At 47.0% G+C, this 15,397-nt stretch overlaps 1 protein-coding gene across 9 annotated transcripts in view; it reads right to left on the bottom strand.

Annotated features, from left to right (window-relative positions):
- Positions 1-14,393, bottom strand: part of TACC1 (transforming acidic coiled-coil containing protein 1) — a 124,627-nt gene extending 110,234 nt beyond the window's left edge. Inside the window, exon 1 of one of the 9 annotated variants that reach the window (XM_063817038.1) lies at positions 13,883-14,393. The gene's annotated coding sequence lies outside the window, so the exon portion shown is untranslated. The remainder of the gene's footprint in view (positions 1-13,882) is intronic. The other 8 variants (XM_063817040.1, XM_024345126.3, XM_016959364.3 and 5 more) reach the window with 8 other exon arrangements.
- Positions 14,394-15,397: the final 1,004 nt, after the last annotated feature.

Below are 15,397 nucleotides of genomic sequence, written 5' to 3'. Positions count from 1 at the left end.
CTTCATTCACACTTAATCCAAATACAAAGATTACATATCTGTTATTTTTCACTAGGAAATAAAAATTTTTACTTTAAAATCCATCCCAGGTATATTCAATGTCAAAGAAAAGAATTACCTTTGATGGTTTGTCTTTGCATTTGATCTCAGTGTACTTGGAAGAGTAAACATGCCAGCAATCAAGACCAGGACCTTTCTCTGGCCTTGGAACCCTTGGGACTGGAAGAGAATTAAGTCCCGTGGGAGTCACATGCTTAATCATAAGGTAAGTTTCCAGCACAAGTTTCCAACCTTTTGCCTAAGGCTCACTTTCAGAAATTCCTCTGCAGTTCTACCAGCCACTCTGTGTGTCACCGTTTTCTAACACTTTGTGCTAGCAATGCCAAATTCTGGCAAAAAAAAGTCTTTGTTCCTCCATTTCAAGGTGATGCAACTGTCACCTATAATCAGTAGGTGGTTTCCAGAAGAGAACTCATGCTTCAGACCTGTGACCCTGCTTCCCTGCTGTGGAAACAGCTGCCAAGTGTACAGTGTCAGTCTGTATTTTCAGAGAGAGGAATAAAAGCATTTGTGTTTATAAACTTCTTTTGTTTTGTTCCATTTACTTGTCATTTCTTTTTGTATATAATGGTCCAGGGACAGTGTGCCCTTTCTGAGATTTTTATTGATTTTTTTTTAAACAGGCTATTTTTTATGCCCTGGCCGTATTTCAGTCCCTGGCAGAGATAGAGTCTACCTATAATTCAAACATCTTGGACCCAGTAACCGCAAGTATCTTCTTGGAATATTGACTCTTTGTATTTTTTTGGGTCTCATCTAATTTTGTAGTCGTGAGCTGGTGCAGTGTTTGGGTATTGAAACATGGATTCCAACCCCACAGTCTAGTCTTGGACGGGCAGGGCAGGAAGAGTTCATCCACCAATACTTTATTTCCATTCACTAACCCAGCAGGTTCTGGCTTTAGTCATTCCACTGAGAAATGACAAAGCAGACAGAAAAACCAGGAGACTGAAAGAATCCTGAGGGCCAGGGTTCCAGGAAGCTCTTTAATTTGTGAGCCTTTGGAATTAAAATCAGTATTCATGGTTCACTGTGTAAAAATAACAGCATGGGCCAGGCGCGGCGGCTCCTGCCTGTAATCCCAGCACTTTGTGAGGCAGAGGCAGGCATATCACCCGAGGTCAGGAGTTTGAGACCAGCCTGGCCAACATGGTGAAACCCCATCTCTACTACAAATACAAAAAAAATTAGCCAGGCATGGTGGTGGGTGCCTGTAATCCTAGCTACTTGGGAGGCTGAGGCAGGAGAACTGCTTGAACCCAGGAGGTGGAGGTTGTAGTGAGCAGAGATCATGCCACTGCACTCCAACCTGGACAACAGAGGGAGACTCCGTCTCAAAAAAAAAAAAAAAAATAGCAGCATGAGTATTTTTTTAAATGCCCTGGCTGAGCAAAACAATCAAGGTCTACAGAGCCTGAAAATGCTGCAGAACAGAAGCAAACATTCAAAGGAAATCTCTAAAGACAGACAAAGTAAAATAAAAGGTTCTTTTGGCTTAGAAGTCAAGACTGTCCTTAGAGGCCATATAGTGACTTTAGGATACTCACGAGCCAGAGAGAGCTGCCAAGGTACAACAAAACACAACAGGCTTTTAACCTTAAGCAAGTTAAATACAAGGAAGAATAAGCACAGATAGAGCACAACATCAGAGCCATGCTTTCTCCAAGAGGTCTGAAAGTTTTCCATCTTCCTGCGGAGAAAGATCAGAATTGCACTAAAATGACTCTGTGCCTGCAAATGGAAATCCAGGAGCACCATGAGAATGAGAGTTAAGATGGAAGAAAATAAAAGAATGGTACCTGCCAGATATAGTATATGCATAGATCAGTAGGGAGTGCTGTTTTGCTTTTTGCACATTCCACAGGGAGGAGACATTTCAGACAAAGATTTAGTTTTTGAAGTCTTAGCTTAGAATGTTTCCATTTTTTTGCCCATCATCACAAACTTTTTATGCTTTTTATGTGCATTCAACTCCTTGATCTATATTGCTATGGATACTGTAACCACTTTCTTGAGCATTTGGGATCAAAAAGGTGCAGACAGCCACATTTGGGATCAAAAAGGTGCGGGCAGCCCTAGACTCTTTCTTCTGGCTTCTCTGGCCCTCCAGGAATGGTCCCTGGGGAAAAGGAGGTGTTCTGAGCCTACCTCTAGGATGCAGCAGAGCATAAGATAACTAATGCAAGAAGGGAAGCAGAGGCTTGAGCAAAGTGGGCTGAATGTGTGGAATGGAATGGCTGGATCACCTGGATTCAAGCAGGCTGAAGGCGGCCAATGGGATCATCTGGTCCCAAATCCCATGTGATGGAGGAATCCTCTGCTCAAGATTCCTGACCAGTGGTCAGCCAACCCCTGCTTGGAATCCTCAGAGATATTTCTGGCAGACCCAGAGTTACAGCACTCAGATCTCTCTCCAAGAAAGGACTTAGCAACCCAGCTTCAAGGAATGTGGTTAGCTGAGAACCTCCAGCTGTTAGTGCCTTCTGGGTCTGTCTCTTCTCTTGAGCTGAAATCAGTCTTCTCTGGCAGCCCCAAACAATGGCTGAGCAAGGCAGTAGGATAAAGTCCTGGCCACTGCTGCCCAACAGGGTACTCTCTAAGGGCCAAGCTTTGCTATGGTGCTCCCCATGGGGCAGGCAGAAACTTTGTTTTTCCTGCATCACAGCCTGAAGGCTCTATTATCCAATCCTGCTTTCCGTCCTTCTCCTCCCCTAGGTGTTACTCCTCAGTAAGTCTTAATAGGTGAACCACAGGGGATTTTTAGGGTGTGAAACTGTTTTATATGATACTGTAATGGTGGAAACAGGACACTATGCATTTGTCAAAACACATAGAACTTTACAACACAGAAAGTGAACCTTTACGTATGCAAATCAAAGAAAAATCATTTAGGCAGTCAGAGGAAATGCAGATGAAATGCCGACTGTGACAAATCAATCTAACTGTATTACAAATGTATAAAACAACTGCACCGAAAATGGTGTAGGGAAAAACTGTTGACCTAAGTAACTTTAGGAATGAGTGGAGTCCGTTAAGACGAAAGGCGAAAGAAACTGTACATAAGCACTGTCATCTGGTTGATAAAGTTGCTTCTCATGGGGATCCACGTTAACCACTCTAATATCACTATATGTGTACATTGCAGTTGAACAATTGAGTGGATGAATGGCAGATGGTGGGAGCCAGGTTTCAGGTTGTAGTGGAAGGTTACAGGTAAGCAAGGGGAGGTCTACAGTGACCCATATGACAATGAATTAGAGTTATAGACATCAGTATGAATTCATGTTTAGCTTAATATAGATACAGATGGTTACACATAGAAGTCAGCACACATGGGCTGGGTGCAGTGGCCCATGCACTTCAGGAGCATAAGGCAGGCAGATCACGAGGTCAGGAGTTGGAGACCAGCCTGGTCAACATGGTGAAACCCCATCTCTACTAAAAATACGAAAATTAGCCGGGCATGTTGGCAGGTGCCTGTAATCCCAGCTACTCAGGAGGCTGAGGCAGGAGAATCGCTTGAACCTGGGAGGCGGAGGTTGCAGTGAGCCGAGATTGTGCCACTGCACTCCAGCTTGGGCGACAGAGTGTGAGCTCAGTCTCAAAAAAAAGAAGTCAGCACACACACATATATCTCCTTGCCCTATCAGCTGAGAGGGCCTAGAACCAATGGCACCCCAGTATCAACAAGCACATCTAGCACCAAGATTTTGGTTTTCAACACCATGCACCAACGAAAGGAACCAGGGATACTTGAAGAAATGGCTGATTCTAGGACTTGGTCAGGGAACATATAAGATGAGCCTGGAGTATCTTGTAGAACCAGAAGGTTAAAAAAAAAAAAAGTGCTCAAAACACAAATACAACACCAAGACCCACAATAATGGGGTCTAGCAAAGGGACACAGAAGCCAAATGAGAGAGCGCTCAATGGGCGAAGCTGGAACAATTTGAGCAACAAAATTAATAAATCAGTATTTGATTACAACTCAAAGTATTAAAAGAAATCCACAAGCCCCTACAAATATAAGTTAATGATTAAACAAATAAATAAATGAAGAGAAGAGACAAATGTCCATGATGGAATTCCAAATAATTTATGTAGCCAGGCATGGTGGCTCACACCTATAATTCCAGCACTTTGGGAAGCCGAGGCTCCACTGTAGCCTCGAACTCCCAGGCTCAAGAGATCCTCCTGCCTGAGCCTACCAAGTAGCTGGGACTACAGGCACTTGCCACCACACCCGACTAATTTTTTTTTTTTAATGTTTTGGAGAGATGGGGGTGTCTCACTATATTGCCCAGGCTGGTCTTGAACTCCTAGCCTCAAGGGCTCCTCCTGCCTCAGCCTCCCAAAGTGTTGGGATTAAAAGTGTGAGCCACCACACCTAGCCTCTTCTAATCTTCACAAAAATTGTGCTCTGTGAGTCAGGAACTACAGGAAGATCTCTAGAATATCATTACCTCCCTTAAAGAATGGTTCCCAGGCCGGGCGCAGTGACTCATGCCTATAATCCCAGCGCTTTGGGAGGCTGAGGCGGGCAGATCACCTGAGGTCAGAAGTTTGAGACGAGGCTGACCAACATGGAGAAAGCCCATCTCTACTAAAAATACAAAATTAGCCAGGCATGGAGGCACATGCTTGTAATCCCAGCTACTTTGGAGGCTGAGGCAGGAGAATCGCTTGAACCCAGGAGGCAGAGGTTGCGGTGAGCCGAGATCGCACCATTGCACTCCAGCCTGGGCAACAAGAACGAAATTCCATCTCAAAAAAAAAAAAGAATGGCTCCCAATCTGAGCTCTATTGTCTAGATGGGATCTGGACAGAGGGACTGTTGTCTCCTCTGGCGTATTCTTCTATCACCATGCCCTATTTGGGAGGTGGGTTTGCTCAAGCAGCAGTGAGGCAATGCTGTTCCTGGTGTTCTCCAGCCAGGGACCATCACACTGGCCAGTGCTGAGATAAGGAGCCTGTGGCAGAAGGTAAGCCAGTTACCTCACTAAGCACTGCTGCTCCCCTGCCTGGCCTCCACAGCAAGATTTTCTCCATGAAGGAAGCTGGATGTAGCTTTCTGTTCCAGCCCAGTCTCCTGATCTCATCGAGAACTGGCACTGTGAGTGGCACTGAGCGAAGCCACTGTCCCCAGTGTTGTTTCTTCTTTCATGCTGCATCACAGACTTGACATCGAGTACATTCCCACTGCCTTTCAGTAAATGAAACTATTGGGGGTAGAATTCCTACAAAGAATTCTCACAGATGCTGGGGAGGAGGCCAGTTGGTGGGAAGGCGTGATAGGGAGGCACGGAGGAGAAGTCCTTAGATTGAGTGCCAAGACTTCTGTTTTAGTCTGGGCCTTGTCACTGACCAGCGGCAGATAAGGAAATTCCCACATCAGGACTAATTTTCCCCACCTGGTAAAGGAGGTGGCAGAGCTAGGTCATTTCTTAGGGCCTCCCAATTTTTGACCTCTAGGATCCAACCCTTGAGTCAAATGACTTCCATGCCCTAAATGTCCCCACGCTGGGCCCTTCCACAATTTTTGTGTCCTCATTGCGGCCCACTATGTTGTCTTCTCTGAGTGCTTTGCCTGGTAACAAATCAGCTGGCTTCAGAATGGGACCATCACAATGATATCTGGCTGCCAGCCAAAAAGATAAGAGAATTAGAGAGTATGGAGCTGAACAGAATCCTCAAAAATGTGTCTGCCCCCAGAGACTGGTCACTACTTTTGTCAAGCATGAAGGTATCCATAAATGTGTGCCATTAGAGATGTCCTGAAGGAACTCTGATGTGCCTCTCTCACCCTCTGCCAGAGGCTGAATAATGACTTCAAATTTATCAGGTCCCAATCTCTGGAACCTGTAAAGGTTATCATTATCTTATTCTTTTGTTTTGGAGACAGAGTCATGCTCTGTTGCCCAGGCTGGAGTGCAGTGGTGCAATCATAGCTTCCTGCAGCCTTGACCTCCTGAGCTCAAGCGATCCTCCTACCTCAGCCTTCCAAGTAGCTGGGACTACAGGCGTGTGCTACCATGCCCGGGTAATTTTTTTATTTTTTGTAGAGACAGGGGTCTCACTGTGTTGCCCAGGCTAATCTTGAACTCCTGGGCTCAAGCAATCTTCCTTCTTCGGCTTCCCAAAGCACTGGGATTATAGGCATGAGCCACCACACAGGCATGAGCCACAGTGCCCAGCCAGGTTATCTTATTTGGAACAATGTCTTATTATTTGTAAATATCTTACTGTATTTGCTAATGTGATGAAATTAAGGATTTCTGAGAGAGGGAGACTATCCTGAATTATCTGGGTGGGCCTTAAATGCAACCCCAAGCATCATTATACAAGAGAGGCAAAGGAAGATTTCATACACACAGTGTCACCACGGAGGTCAACATCAAAAGGACATGGCCACAAGCCAAGGAATGCTGGCAGCCACCAGACACCAAAGGAGGCAAGGGACAAGGACCAGATGATTTCCTGGAGCCACTGGAGGGAGTACCGGCCGGTCGACCCCAGTTCTCTCCTCCAGAACTGGGAGAGAATGCATTTCTGGTTTTGTTCTGTTTTAAGCTACCAAGTTCGTGGTCATTCGTTAGAGCAGCCACAGGAAACTAACACACCCTCTTCCTAAATTTCAGGGACATCTTCCTTTCCTACAGATTTTCTCTTTTATGCTAACAAACAAAGCCACCTGTCAGGTGGGTCAGGATCCATTCTTTCAGTCAGGAGCCCAGCAGGTAACACTCTCTCTTTGACTTGAGGGTTTAACAAAGGGACCATTTACGAAGGTCTGAGGAGGGTTTGGGAGGCCACAGGAGACAGCAGCGTAGCCCAGAGCTGCCCACTGTAGGAGACGCTGTCACTGCCTTAGGCCTGAAGGGTCAGGGGAGAGAGCTGAGTGCAGGGGGTGGTTGCTGACAGGAGTCCTGGCCTTCAGTCAGCGGACGCCACCAGCCCATGGAAGCAGCGGGAAAGGAAGAAGTGGACGAAATCCTCCATGACACACTCCCTTCCCTCTAAACCTACCTGCAGGTGCCCTCCTCTGGCTAAATCTACCCGGAAGCCAGATGTAAGGGTGCCAGTCTGGCCAGCCTCCCAGGCACAGCGCGGGTGGAAAACGGTGGAGAGTGATTTCTAAGGCCAGATGGAAAAATCCAGCACCAATGTAACTTTAGCTCCCTCTCAAGACTCTCCACACAACCAGTTTGGTTTCAAGAAATAGAAGGACCCCTGGACCTTGCTCTGTGACCCAAGGCAACTCCCCACCTCTCTTAAGCCTCATTTTCCAAAGCTGTGAAATGAAGGGTTTCGAATAGAGAGTAAGATCCCTTTCAGCTCTGGTGCTCATGATTCTAAAAGCAGATCTCATGCTTTTTCCCAGGCTCTGCTGATGCGTGCCTCAAGTCCTGACAGCTGTGTATGAACTAAGATGCATCTATTCAGGCCTCTCTTTTCCATGACGTATCCTTGCATCTGAACAAGCACGTGCGGTGCCTGCTGGAAATCCAGCCACTCCAAGGGAGAGAGCAGGCTGTGTTCTCACGTGGTATGCAGACACACACAAGTGTGCTGGAAAAGGAAACGTGAGACTATGAAAACCAGACCGGCCCTGGAGAGCCAGCTGTGAGAGACAAGGAGACAGGCCTAAGGCAAGCCACGCCCCGCCAGGCTGCGTCAGCAGGCCGCAGGCACCCTTGCTTGTTCCTGCAGGAAACTCAAGGGGGCATCGCAGCTAACTATGGCTAGTGCAGCCCTCAGGCTGGCCAGCAACGCGACTGCCAGGCCCGGCAGGCCAAGCAAAGCCTCGGCTGCCAGCAGCCATGCAGATGGTAATGATTAACCCGAAAGTCAAACTATGGAAAGTTCCAAGGGCCAGGAGAGTCCTTTGTTGCATAATAAACATACCAAGTCCTCCCTGCTACCTTGGGGCATTTTGTTCTGTATCGTGTCTGCTTTTGCAACTCTTCCTTTCTGCTTGTATCTGTCTGGAACCTCATTTTAAAAACACAGGCTTATGGCCAGGCGTGTGGCTCACACCTATAACCTCAGCACTTTGGGAGGCCAACGAGGGCGGATCACCTGAGGTCAGAAGTTCAAGACCAGCCTGCCTGGCCAACATGGTGAAACCCTGTCTCTACCAAAACTACAAAAATTAGCTGGTGTGGTGGCAGGTGCCTGTAATCCCAGCTACTCAGGAGGCTGAGGCAGGAGAATCGCTTGAACCTGTGAGGCGGAGGTTGCAGTGAGTCGAGATCACACCACTGCACTCCAGCATGGGTGACAGAGCAAGACTCTGTCTAGAAAAAACAAACAAACAAACAGGCTGAAACTAAAGAAGAAGGTATCTGGTATCTTCATTGCCTCTAGAAGACTGAAAGTGCAGAAGATGTGGAAGCCCTCCCCTCTCTGCCATCCCCAAAATCTTGGGAGGCCTGGGATGAGCAACAGGTTTCCTTTCCTTTCCCCAGTTCCCCATACTTATTAAACTAGGACCCTGCGCAATGACTGATGGGCCATGAATGAGAACGGTTTACAGGGCATTATTTGAGGCAGGGACGTCTAAGGAGGACCCGAATTCCAACATTTTAAAAAACTCTCCCAGAACTGCTGATTCCTAAATTCCATTGTCCTCTTGTTTCCAGCAAAACAATTTGATTCTTGTTATAAACACGCCCATGCTTGGCCAGTGTGCATTTTAAGGTTGTCCCATGAATTAAGAGCCTCGAGGCTGTCCTGGAGGTGAGGAAGGAAGGGGAGCCTGGGAGAGGCTGGGAATGGGGTGGGAGAGGGGCCACCAAGAAAAAGGACAGAGGGAGAGGGCTCTGGGCACCCAGGAAGAACATCACACCCGCTTCCTACTGCTGCCGGGCGCTGTCCCTGCTGAGCGGGTGCTAGGAATTGTTCTGAAAATTCAGGTAAGCAGCCTCCTATGAAGGAACACAGCAAGAGCCTGCAGTCCGGACCTCAGACCATCAGAAAGGAGAGTGCCTTTCCCACCAGGGAATAGATAACCACAGTGGCATGTGGCCAGGGGTTTCCTGGGAATCTCCCTGCCCTAAGTGCATCTCCCCTAGTCACTGTCACACTGAAGCCTAAAAGTCCCCCAAGAGAGCTGCACCAGTGTATGAATTCATTGATTACTTTCAAACAGTTTGCTAAACATCAAGTGCTGGTTAAAGGGGGTTCTGATGGACCAAAAAAAAAAAAGAGGATCAATTCTGGATATGAGAGATGGAGGGTATTTATTGCAGAGCGGGGCTTGGTGGGAGTCCACAGCTGGGATCGTCTCTGTCTTGTTAGAGTGTGACTGAGATCTCTGGAAAAAAGAAAAAGATATCCCTGATATCTTGAGTGGCCTGGGATGAGCAGGGAAGCCTCTAGGAGAGCACAGAGAAAGGTGAAGAAGGCAACTTGCTTCACGATTTTACCTACACCTGGAGCTGCCTGGAACAGTTTCCTTGCTCAGATGCGATTACGCCGTGCATCTCCTGTCCAGTGCCCTCTGAGTCTTCCAAACTCTGCTCTCCAAAATGCCTAACTGTGTTTTGCCCACACTAGCGCTGTGCCCATGTTGCAAGAGTTATGACTCTTGTCCATCAGCTTCTATGTGCAGTACTCTTCAAACAGACACAAATGGCTTAAGCTGGGAATTATTAGATTCACTATAACTATAATGTTGGGTTTAAGCACTCATACCCAAATTAGATAGCCCTAAATTAGAATGCCAACTCCAATGCTTACGAGCTGTCTGCTTTTGTGCATTTTGTCTCCTTCTCTAAACCTTGCTATTTCTATTTGCAAACCGGGGATAATAATAGTATTCACCTGACAGGCGGCCATGAGGATTAAACAAATGAGGTGACGCAGGGGAAGCACTTAGCACAATGCCTGGGTCATAGTAAGTGCTCAGTCAATGTCAGCCATTGATTTATTTCTCATCTACTTCTACTTCAAGTAAAAGTTGGCAAACTAGTTTCAAGATCATTATACATGTAATCCAGACTCAGGCTGAGCTCACAAATTTGTTCTTTGAAAAAGCCACACAATTCTTTTGTAAGTCATGATCTCCTGGGTTTTTTGTTGTTGTTGTTTTAAATCAGCTATATTTAGCTCTTAAATTTCATATCTCAGTTTGAAATCCTAAAGTCATCCTTCCAAAAATACAAGTGGTTCAGCAGATGGCATTGAAAAAAAAAACAAGAAAAAAACATATTTTTGCTTTATATAACATTAGGTCAGAGGTGGGACTCATTTCCACAACTACAAAGGTAAATAAATTACACTTATACCATTTTCTTTTCCTTTCCTTTCCCTCTTCCTTCCTTCCTTCCTTCCTTTCTTCTTTTCTTTTCTTTCTTTTCTTTGTTGTTGTTATTTTGAGACAGAGTCTCGCTCTGTCACCCAGGCTGGAGTGCAGTGGTACAATCTTGGCTCACTGCAACCTCTGCCTCCTGGGCTTAAGCAATTCTCCTGCCTCAGCCTCTGGAGTAGCTGAGATTACAGGCACCTGGCACCACACCCAGCTAATTTCTGCATTTTTAGTAGAGATGGAGTTTCACCATGTTGGCCAGGCTGGTCTCAAACTCCTGGCCTCAAGTTATCTGTCTGCCTTGGCCTCCCAAAGTGCTGGGATTATAGGCATGAGCCACCACACCCAGCCTACACTTACTTCATTTAATGCAAGGATGTAATTTGGCAATGCCAACCCTAAAGACTAGTTTTGTTGTTGTTGTTGTTGTTGTTGTTGTTTTCAGTTTTATCTCTGGGAGAACAGCTAAGCTCTTCCCTGAAGGTCCTAGGCTGTCTCCCAGGTTCCTTCCTAGCTGGGTTCCAAGCACAATCCTCCTCTCCCCAGCTCAAATTGAAATTACATTGCATTTGTTGGTGTGCATTTTATAGTTTCAAACACCAGTGACTTCATATTTCCAGACTGCTCCCAAACTACTTTTCCTTGGGTTAACACAACAACCTCTTTTACACATAACATATTTATTGAGTGTTTATCATATGCCAGATGCAATTCTAAATGCTTCATGTGGATTAACTAATCTTATCTTCATGATATCTTTGTGAAATAGGTACTGTTATTATCATCCTTCTCCAGAGGATATTATTTTGAAGAAACTGAGGCACACAGGTTTGTGTAATTTGCCCAAGATGACCAAGCTAAAATGTGACAGAGCTGAGATGTGAACCCAGGCACTCTGGCTACAGAGCCTGGCACTTTCTCATTGAACCTTACCACCTTGGTAGGGCACAGTGGCTCACGCCTGTAATCCTGACACTTTGGGCAGCTGAGGCAGGAGGATCGCTTGAGACCAGGAGTTCAAGACCAGCCTGGGCAACATAGGGAGACCCCCCATCTCTACACAAAAATTAAAAAATTTAAAAAAATAGCCAGGCATAGTGGTGCATGCCTGTAGTTTCAGCTCCTGGGGAGGCTCAGGTGGGAGGATCACTTGAGCCCAGGAGGTTGAGGCTGCAGTGAGCTAGGACTGTACCACTGCACTCCAGCCTGGATGACACAGCAAGACCCTGTATCTAAAAAATAAAACAAACAAACAAAAACTATACCACCTCTCAGAGAAAAAGTGATGTTTATCAGGGATACAGTTTGGACAAGAATTCTAACTCCACTTATTCTTAGGAGCACTCTTCCTTCCCACAGAACATTCCGTCCTGGCCCCGTGACCCTGCTCCTCCCAGCCTATTCTCAGGGGCATTCTTCGACAAAATACAAAAAAGCCACACTCACAACAATGTCCTTCTTACTTCTGTCAAACAGGGCTGCAAAAATATTCAAGGCAGTATGGCTCAGACTCAGGGGGAGGGGGCCCCAGCCCCACCTTCACCACTAAGTGGCAGGGTGCCCTCAAGCCAGTCACTCAGTGGCTCTTCCTTTCCGCTCCACACAGCAGAGTAGGGGTCATGCCAAAAGCTACCTTATAGGGCTGAGGATTCCATGAGCTCATCTGTGTAATGTGCTCAGCCCCATGCCTGGCTCAATAAGTAATCCGTTATCATAAAGGAAGATCAATAATTAGCTGTTACAATTATTGATCATGTAGTTCATAACCGTGAGCACAATTAGAAGGACAAATTCAGAAAAGACTTGGAGAGAGAGGCCGAGTTGTAATGTCAGCTCTCCGGGGCTCTGCCCCTTGTCTGTCCCTGCACGAGAGGTCAGGTGCCTGAGATGGAACAGCTGGCTCGCTGAGCCTTGTTGGCACTCCCACCTCCAGCAGGTTCCCTAGGGCAGAAGGCGATCATTCAAGGAGGCGGATGGGAGGACGGAGTAAGAGCCTAGACAGGGGCAAGCTAGAAATCCCTCCGTCAATCAACTTTGTTCCATAAGCAGTCATTTTCAGTCTAGGCAAAGCACTGCTTGTTGCAGGTCAGCAGTTCTGCAAATTGTTTTAAAAGCATGCTTTTAACTGGGAACCTCGACATAAAAGTCAGGTAAGGATGGAGCTACTTTGTTGGAAGTGGGAAGAGGAGGCCCCTGGTGCCCCCAGGCTCCACGCTGATCTCCACAAAGGGGACCTGCATCCCTTCCAAGGAGCAAGGATGTCCTTAGATCATAAGATGTTTTCTTTTCTTTTTCTTTTCTTTTTTGAGACAGTCTTGCTCGGTTGCCCAGACTAAAGTGCAGTGGCATGATCTCAGCTCACTATAACCTCCACCTCCCGGGTTCAAGTAATTCTCCTGCCTCAGCCTCCTGAGTAGCTGGGATTACAGGTACCTGCCACCACGCCCAGCTAATTTTTATATTTTTAGTAGAGATAGGGTTCCACCATATTGGCCAGGCTAGTCTCGAACTCCTGACCTCAAGTGATCTGCCCGCCTCGGCCTTCCAAAGTGCTGGGATTACAGGTGTGAGCCACCGCGCCCGGCCACACAAGACGTTTTTTAAGTTCAAAAGCCATTTTCTAAGAGAAACAAATGTATATAATAAGCGTGAACCCAGCTGAGTACTCCTTATGCAAAAGCCATGCTGAGTTCTCTGAGCAGGTCCAGTGTCAGCACATGTATTGCCAAGGCTGGCCTTCCAGAGACCGACTGCCGGGTGTCCCTCACGAAGCCAAGGACTACACGCAGGCTCCTGGGTAGACCAGTTAGCTCTGCCCCAGACAGAAACGTTTAAGACAGCACCTGAGTTCTGTCCATAAACGCAGGGCACTGATGCTCAAGGGCCCTGACCAGGGTCTGTGCCACATCCCTGCACCCGGAGAAACAACTCAAGGTAGTTGTCCCTATGGCAGTGGGCAGAAGGAAGGGACGGAGAGAGCATCTGGGCCAGAAGAACACATGGCCCAGGTCCCGGAAAACAGCCGCGCCCCGTTCACCGTGGTGAGAATGCTTTTCCCAGCCCTGTCCCCTTCTCACTTCTCCCCGAATCTATTCCCAGATGAAGGTATTTATGACTGCTCCTGGGCATTTCAGGGGCGGAAAGAAAAAAGAAGAGAAGAGAGAAGCAAAGGGAAAAGAAAAGAAAAGGGAAAAGAAAAGAAAAGAGAAAAGAAAATAAAGAAAAGAGCAAAATCAGGGATTCACAATATTTACTTCCTAGAATTCTGCCATTTAATACCTCCCACACCAAACAAAATATGTGGTTCCAGAGACCCAAGAATTAAAGTTCAACTTGGAAAGAGAGAGGGAAAAGGAATGCCTGAACTTATTCCAGATTCGAGGCCAGTCCACCCACCACCCGGCGCATACCCAAGCGAGGGAAACACCTCAGCCCCAGGCTTAAAGGACATCACCTCGTTTTGCTCAATAAGTGTGAAGTGGCCTCAGGAACGTGCAGTCCCCCGTTTCCTACCTCTTCGGCGGGGGTCCCCAGAGTCGGTCCCCAGGGTCGCTCCCCTCTCCCTTCTGCGCCACCTGCTACCGCTGATTTCGCATCTCTCCTGGGGAAGCCACGGGGCGATCAGGGAGGAGTTCCGAGGAAGGAAGGGGAGGGCATGGTCTCCCAACCAAGCACTTGGTTCCAGGGAAAAGGATGTTTTGTAACTTTCAGCTTGAATTTCCAGAGGCAGAACAGGAAATGTCCACGGGGCTGGAGCTCAAGTGCGAAGTCAGCCGGGTCTGCGGCTCCTTTCCGAGGGGCGCCTCCTACGTGCTCCCGACGCTGGCCCTGTCTGGAATTTAAAGCTCCGTCTGAATTCTGGTGCCTTTTCCCCTCTTACTCCTTCCTCTAGCACTTCTTTTTTTTTTTTTTTTTTTTTTCTTAGTGGAACGTCAGCTTCGTTCCTGACATGCTGGAAAAAGTTTCTTTTGCTTCAACTTGGCTCAGAAACATCCTGTCCTTGTGAGAGTATTTCTCCTATTACAAAGTTCAGTTTAAAAAAGCGAGCTGTTTTGCCAACTTTTGTACTGAGAACATTTTTGACGGATTTTTTCCCCCTGATCGCTTGGATTCCAAGAAACATACACACCCACATCCCTCTGCTTTTTGTTTTTTTTTTCCTTCTAATTAAAAAATAGTAATAATAGCTGGTTGGACTGGGCACAGTGGTTTGTGCCCATAATCCCCGCACTTTGGAAGGCTGAGGCAGGAGAATTGCTTGAGCTCAGGAGGTTGAGACCAGCCTGGGCAACATAGTGAGACCCTGTCTCTACACAAAATTTAAAAACTAGCCTGGCACAGTAGCTTGTGTCTGTAGTCCCAAATACTTGAGCCCAGGAGTTGGAGGCTGCAGTGAGCTATGATTGAGCCACGGCAATCCAGCCTGGGCAACAGAGTGAGATCCTGTCTCTAATGATAATAATAGTAATAATAACAATAGCTGGTGAAAGATTGCAGTGCAGGCCAGGTGCTGTGGCTCACTCCTGTAATCCCAGCACTTTGGGAGGCCAAGGTGGGCAGATCACCTGAGGTCAGGAGTTCAAAACCAGCCTGGCCAACATGGCGAAACCCCATCTCTATTAAAAATACAAAAATTAGACAGGTGTGGTGGTGGACACCTGTAATCCCAGCTACTCGGGAGGCTGAGGCACAAAAATCTCTTGAACCCTAGAGGCGGAGGTTGCAGTGAACCTAGATCACGCCACTGCACTCCAGCCTGGGCAACAGAGCGAAACTCCCTCTCAAAAAAAAAAAGAAAAAAAAATCGCAATGCAGGTGTTCCTGTTCTTAAACTGTGGGCAGTAGGGTGCTGCCTCACTCAGCCTTGTCTGTGTGATCATGTTCCCCACAGCACAGTGTGCATCCTGTGTGGTAAAGAGGAGTAACAGGTAATGATTCAGGTCTTCAAGGCTCTCTCTTAGTTCTAGGTCTTTCTATAATAGTCACACAAGAATTGGCTACTTTTTTCAAATGGGGTCCCATTTCAAA

This window comes from Pan troglodytes, chromosome 7 (assembly GCF_028858775.2).
Source record: "Pan troglodytes isolate AG18354 chromosome 7, NHGRI_mPanTro3-v2.0_pri, whole genome shotgun sequence".
In the NCBI taxonomy this organism is placed as follows: Eukaryota; Metazoa; Chordata; class Mammalia; order Primates; family Hominidae; genus Pan; species Pan troglodytes.
The sequence above is the reverse complement of the archived record's forward strand: the minus strand, read 5'-3'. Positions and strand labels throughout refer to the sequence as shown.